This window comes from Amia ocellicauda, chromosome 6, assembly GCF_036373705.1.
Source record: "Amia ocellicauda isolate fAmiCal2 chromosome 6, fAmiCal2.hap1, whole genome shotgun sequence".
Lineage (NCBI taxonomy): Eukaryota > Metazoa > Chordata > Actinopteri > Amiiformes > Amiidae > Amia > Amia ocellicauda.
Window position 1 is genome coordinate 42,674,215 of NC_089855.1, and position 6,000 is coordinate 42,680,214.

The following is a 6,000-nucleotide window of genomic DNA, read 5'->3' on the forward strand; positions in this document are numbered from 1 at the left end:
GCAGGATCCGGGGAGATTCTCTAGGAAGATACACCTACAGCTCAGCTCTTGGCAGCAGCACGGTAGACTATGCCATCACAGACCTAGACCCCTTCTCTCTCAGTGCATTCACCTCTATCAGACCACAGCCAAATCACTGTGTTCCTGAAGAGGACAGAGCACAGCAGCAGCGCTCACACACAGCCCAGCAAGCTGTACAGCCTCGGACACTCCTACAGATGGGCTCCAGACAGCACAGAAGAGTACCAGAAAGCAACTGGCAATCAAGACATCCAATCACTAATACACACCTTTCTGATCACCCCAAATCAACATAGTAAAGAAAGAATACATCTGGCTATAAAATACTTAAATCATATATTTGAAAAAGCAGCTTTACAGTCAAAATTGAAAATTAAAAAGAACATCCCAACAAAATACAAAGAGGAGAATTGGTTTGACAAGGAGTGCAATACAATAAGGAAGGAACTGAGGAACGAAAGAACACTTAGATCAAAAAGAACAACACACCCGAAAGCAACTGACAATAATCGAAGAGTCTATTAACACAAATAGATTCTGGGAAAACTGGAAAAAATGTAATTAATTAAAACCTGAAGAATTGGCCATTCAAAATTGAGATATTTGGAAAAACCACTTTGAAAGACTTTATGAAAACATTCACCACACTGAGAAATCAGCTCAGCATGACATCAGTGTGAAACTAAAAAGAATGGAATTGGCATTTAAAGACACCCAGAATCCCCTGGACTCAACTATTACTGAGCAGGAGTTGCAGGAGAAGCTGCGCGCCCTGCTGCCCAGGAAAGTCTGCGGGCCTGATGGCATCTCCAACGAGATGCTGAAACACAGTATCCCTGAGCTACAGCAGGCCCTGCTACGGCTGTTCAACCTGGTGCTCAGTGTGGGCCACTTCCCTGACAGCTGGCATAAAGGACTGATCACCGCGATTCATAAGAGTGGAGACAAATTGGACCCTAATAACTACCTGGGCATCTGTGTGAGCAGCAACCTGGGGAAGGTGTTCTGCAGTATCAATAACGCCCGGATACTGGCCTTCCTTACCGAGCACAGTGTCCTGAGTAAGAGTCAGATTGGCTTCCTCCCAAAACACCGCACAACCGATCATATTTACACCCTACACACCCTCATTGACAAACACGTCAACCAAAATAAAAATAAAATATTTCCTTGTTTCATAGATTTAAAAAAAGCATTTGATTCATTCTGGCACGAAGGTTTATTTTACGAACTTCTCCAAAGTGGTGTAGGGGGGTAAAACATATGACATCATCAAATCAATGTATACAGGAAATGAGTGCGGAGTTAAAATTGGCAATAAAAGAACAGAGTTCTTCACTCAGAGGTGTGGGGTGAGGCAGGGCCGCAGTCTGAGCCCAACGCTATTCAATATTTACATCAATGAATTAGCCACAATGCTGGAGCAATCTGCAGCCCCCGGCCTCTCCCTACATGACACAGAAGTCATGTTCCTGCTCAACGCAGATGACCTGGTGCTGCTGTGGCCCACAGAGCAGGGGCAGTACTGTCAGACCTGGGCCCTGGCAGTAAACATGAAAAAGACAAATACCATGAAAAAGGCCAGGCCTCAGGGAACTAGGTACCACGTCACTTTAGCAAACAGAACCATCGAACACTGCACCCACTACACATACCTAGGCCTCACACTCAGCTCAACAGGAAGCTTCAACACGGCGGTGAAGACACTGAGAGAGAAAGCACGCAGGGCCTTCTATGCCATAAAGAGACACATTTGCATAAAAATACCTGTACAAATCTGGCTAAAAATATTTGAATCCATAATCCAGCCCATTGCTCTCTATGGCAGTGAGGTGTGGGGTCCCCTCACAGGGCAGCAGTTTGCTCAATGGGACAAACACCCAAAAGAAACCTTGCATGCGGAGTTCTGCAAAAATATCCTACAGGTGCAAAGGAAAACACCGAACAACGCATGCAGGGCAGAATTAGGCCAATACACATTATTAATCAACATACACAAAAGAGCAATTCAATTCTGGCTCCATCTAATAAACAGCGACACACACTCCTACCACCACAAGGCCCTGCAATGCCAAGAGCTGAACCCAGAGAGGAGCCCCCTCAGCCAGCTGGTCCGCAGGCTCACTGCGCAGACACACACCGACACCGGCCAGCCTCAGGACTGCAACACACACATGCACACAATAAGAGTCAACCAAATTATCACACAGCACAAAGAAAACTACATCACCCATTGGGAAACACACACACAAGCACAAAGTAAACTGCAGTGCTATCGGGCCCTAAAAAGACACTACACATTGTCAGAAAACCTTAAATTAATAACGAACGAAAAACACAAAAGGATCCTGACCAAATACAGGCTCAGTGAGCACAGCCTGGCCATCGAGACGGGCCGACACAGGCAGACCTGGCTGCCCAGAGAGGACAGGCTGTGTCCCCACTGCTAACGCCGAGAGGTCGAGACAGAGCTGCACTTTATTCTAAAATGTGAAAAATATAAACATTTATGAGCAAAATTTTTCCCCAAAATAGCAGATCTCTTTAAGAGATTTCCAGACCTGCCAGACTCGGAGAAAGTGCAAGTCCTTCTGGGAGAGGAGACCAGCTGAATATTACTGGCAGCCCAGTATACAGCTGCCTGCCACAGCCTGAGGGACACAGTGGACACTCAGTCCACTCACACAGGGGACACCCCTGGACACAGGCAATGACACCTATGCTACACCCAATTATTACTATCAAAATCAGTTTTATGTCTCTCTGAACTATGATTGGATTTTATTAATTGAAATTAATCAGTTACCTGTTTTTAACATACATATTGTGTATTTATGTAAGCAAATGTACATATATATGTTCAAAACTGTTGTTTGTCACCATTGCTTTGGCAATACTTATTTTTTTCATGCCAATAAAGCACGTTGAATTTGAATTTGAATTCTGAGAGAGATAGAGTGTGTGTGTGTGTGTGTGTATGTGTGTGTGTGTGTGTGTGTGTGTGTGTGTGTGTGAGTGAGTGGGAGGGTTGGTGGCTGTGCTAGTGTCTGTCTGCCTGTCTGTCTGTCTGTCTGTCTGTCTGTCTCTCTCTCGCTCGCTCTGTAGATGCATCATAGGGAACATATGTAACAATCTCTCTTTTTGTTTACCAAAAATGTGAATGAACGTATTTCAAGTGGGTTTTGCCTTGGTTGGAAACGTTTTAAGATGATTTATGAAGTGTTAATTGGATAAGTCTCAATTCTCCGTAGTTTTCAATGTATGTGCCATTCAGTAGCGTTCATGTTACAGATGTGTCCTATGCAGTGGTAGTGTCAGTAAAATGTCAGTAAAACTTTATTTTAGCAATAATACAGGGGATCAAATGCAAATAGAGGGTCCTCACTAATTATCTAATTTACCAACAACGTTTAAAATTAGGTCTTGCGAAGCTGCAGAAAATGCTGTATAATTGTATGTGTGTTCAAACACCAGCTGCTATAGACTGATAGCTTTTGAAGACTCTGTATAGGAAGTTGAAGAAAGTGTTTTGTGATAATTATATAATGTTTTATATTAATACTAGCATTAGAAGTAGTTTTGTATACAGGCTGAGCAGATTAGATTTAGCAGGACAAGTAAAGGGTCAACAAGGTTGGTTTGTTAGAAACTCCTGTCAGTAATGAAAGATTACACAGTGCCGAAATAGCCTACAGCTGTCTGCTGAGAATTTGTTTATGACTGAATTGTTTCTCCAGACAGGGAGGAATTGTTTTTGTTAAAGAGCGATTGACACTAGGTAAATGAAGACCGTGGGATCACATCTTCCTAGTGCACATCAAAGACAGATATCTGCTTTGGATCCATCACCTCTTCACGGGAGGACAGATCGTAAAACGGAGCCGGACCTGTATCTTCTGATTGGATGAACGGCCATAAGATGTTACGTCATTTTTCCAATAAAGTTGTACTCATGTCTGTAAACATTAAGTCTCACTGAAGGAATTATTCCTGACGTGGGGCTTCCGAATGGCTCGATTAAAGTTCTGTTTGCTTTATCTCCTCGACTTCTCCACTTATTTCTGACACGGTTCTACAACTTGGCGTCACGAACGAGGATCTGAACGTGCCTCTACTCCAGGGACCAAAGCATGGGTGAGTACCTTTAAAATGACCACCCTGTATATTTAGATTTGATCTCGGGATTGTGTGAGGCTCTCAGATTGTAATTTAAAGAGAACCTGTGGAGAGGTAGAGGTAAAACAAATAGAAAGGTTGACTGTACAGCGGAGGATCACAGTAGGGTGAACTCCAGGTAAGACAGATCTGTGGGGAGAGATGCCAAGGGAACCGAAGGGTACGACGAGGCCTGCTGAGCCCCAGGTTAAGCAAGGAAACCCTTGTACACCAGGGCCAGAGTCAGTGGCAGTCAATAACCAGACGGAACCAGAGGTAAATAAAGTCCAACATTATAGCCCCATCGTTGGCAAAGATAGGGTTGGCATAATGGCGTTAAATAAGTGTATGTGAATTCCTACAAGTTTTAATTTTTAAACTTAAAATGGTAAAGGCAAGATAAAAAAACGACAGTTTTCATAATTCTTTGTCTGAATAATAAGAATTTAGAGAAGAAATTGATCATAATAGATCAAGAAAACACCAAAGTAGTGTATTTCAAAGATTATTTTACATCTGATTTTTAATAATAACAATATAATAAATAAATAAATGCTAAGGGCTGTTTGAGACACTGCAGGGTCAACAAAACACGCCACTAATCTAATATCTGAATTATCTTTGGATGTCAATCTGTATGTGCTTTGTGTGTTTATGTATATATATAGTCTGAAGGTTATGTAAGGTAAATGTCTGTTTTGTATGCTTTGTTTTTTAATATTGTGCATAGTCCAGAATAAGACTGAGAAGAGAAGTAACCAATAATTTCAGAATTATATTTACAATTACGCAGTTATTGATGTTTTATCAACAGATTAATGAGGATTTAGACATTTAACTTTATGTAGAGTGCACAAAGCATCAGAAAAATAGAAATGAATAATGCATCTATTATAAGAATAATGTTAAAGTAATACAAAACATACACTAAATACATAGATTAATAATACTAATAAAGTAAATAAATAGTAATGGTGTTCTCTAAGCCTCAGAAGAACAATAATTTGTTTGTTAAAAATCATATTATGGACAAATTCTGTAAAGTCAAATTAAAGGAAACTAAAGGCTGGAATCCACAGGAGCAGCACTCTGGTGCAGCCCTGAGTGACAGCCTGATGTAAAACCCATAGCAGGAGAATGTAAACAGTATAGTGACATATTATAGTCTTATTTTAGAAAATATTTGGTTATTGGTGCATAGCATAAAATACCTGAAATAAAAGTTAAAATTAGACCTTGGATTTAAGATGTGTGAATTAGTCAAAGGGTAAGAATTTTAAGGATACTATAGAATTATAAATTATGAGCATTGAATAAGTGAGCTAAAATTAGTATTGCATAATTTTGAAGGAAAAAATAAAACTTAAAAATACTATTAGAATGAGTTTTACCAACCAGAAATAAAAAAAATAAATGTTGAAAATTGAATTAGAGCTAATTTTTGTAATGGGAATCTGAGGAAACAGTGAAATTTGGTGAAGATATAAATACATAGATAACCAGATACTCCAGGAAATTAAAGGTGTGGTCATTTGGTAGCTGTGAGTTCCACAATGAACAGTTTTTGAAATCCCCAGAGATAAGATCCCTAAATACAAGGTGTAGGTAAGAAATGAACTATTGATCAGTTCAATCTGGCTTTGGGAACAGTTCTTCTGAACATGTACCGGTGCAGATTGGACTTCAATAGGAGGAAGTGACACAATAAAGACATATATGAGCCGTGCAGGCGGACAGTCTTAGTGCCCACGCAGGCTCTTCATTGGGGAAATCATTGACTGAACACATTTTTTTGAAAATTTGTTTTCCTGAGGTATCTGGGAA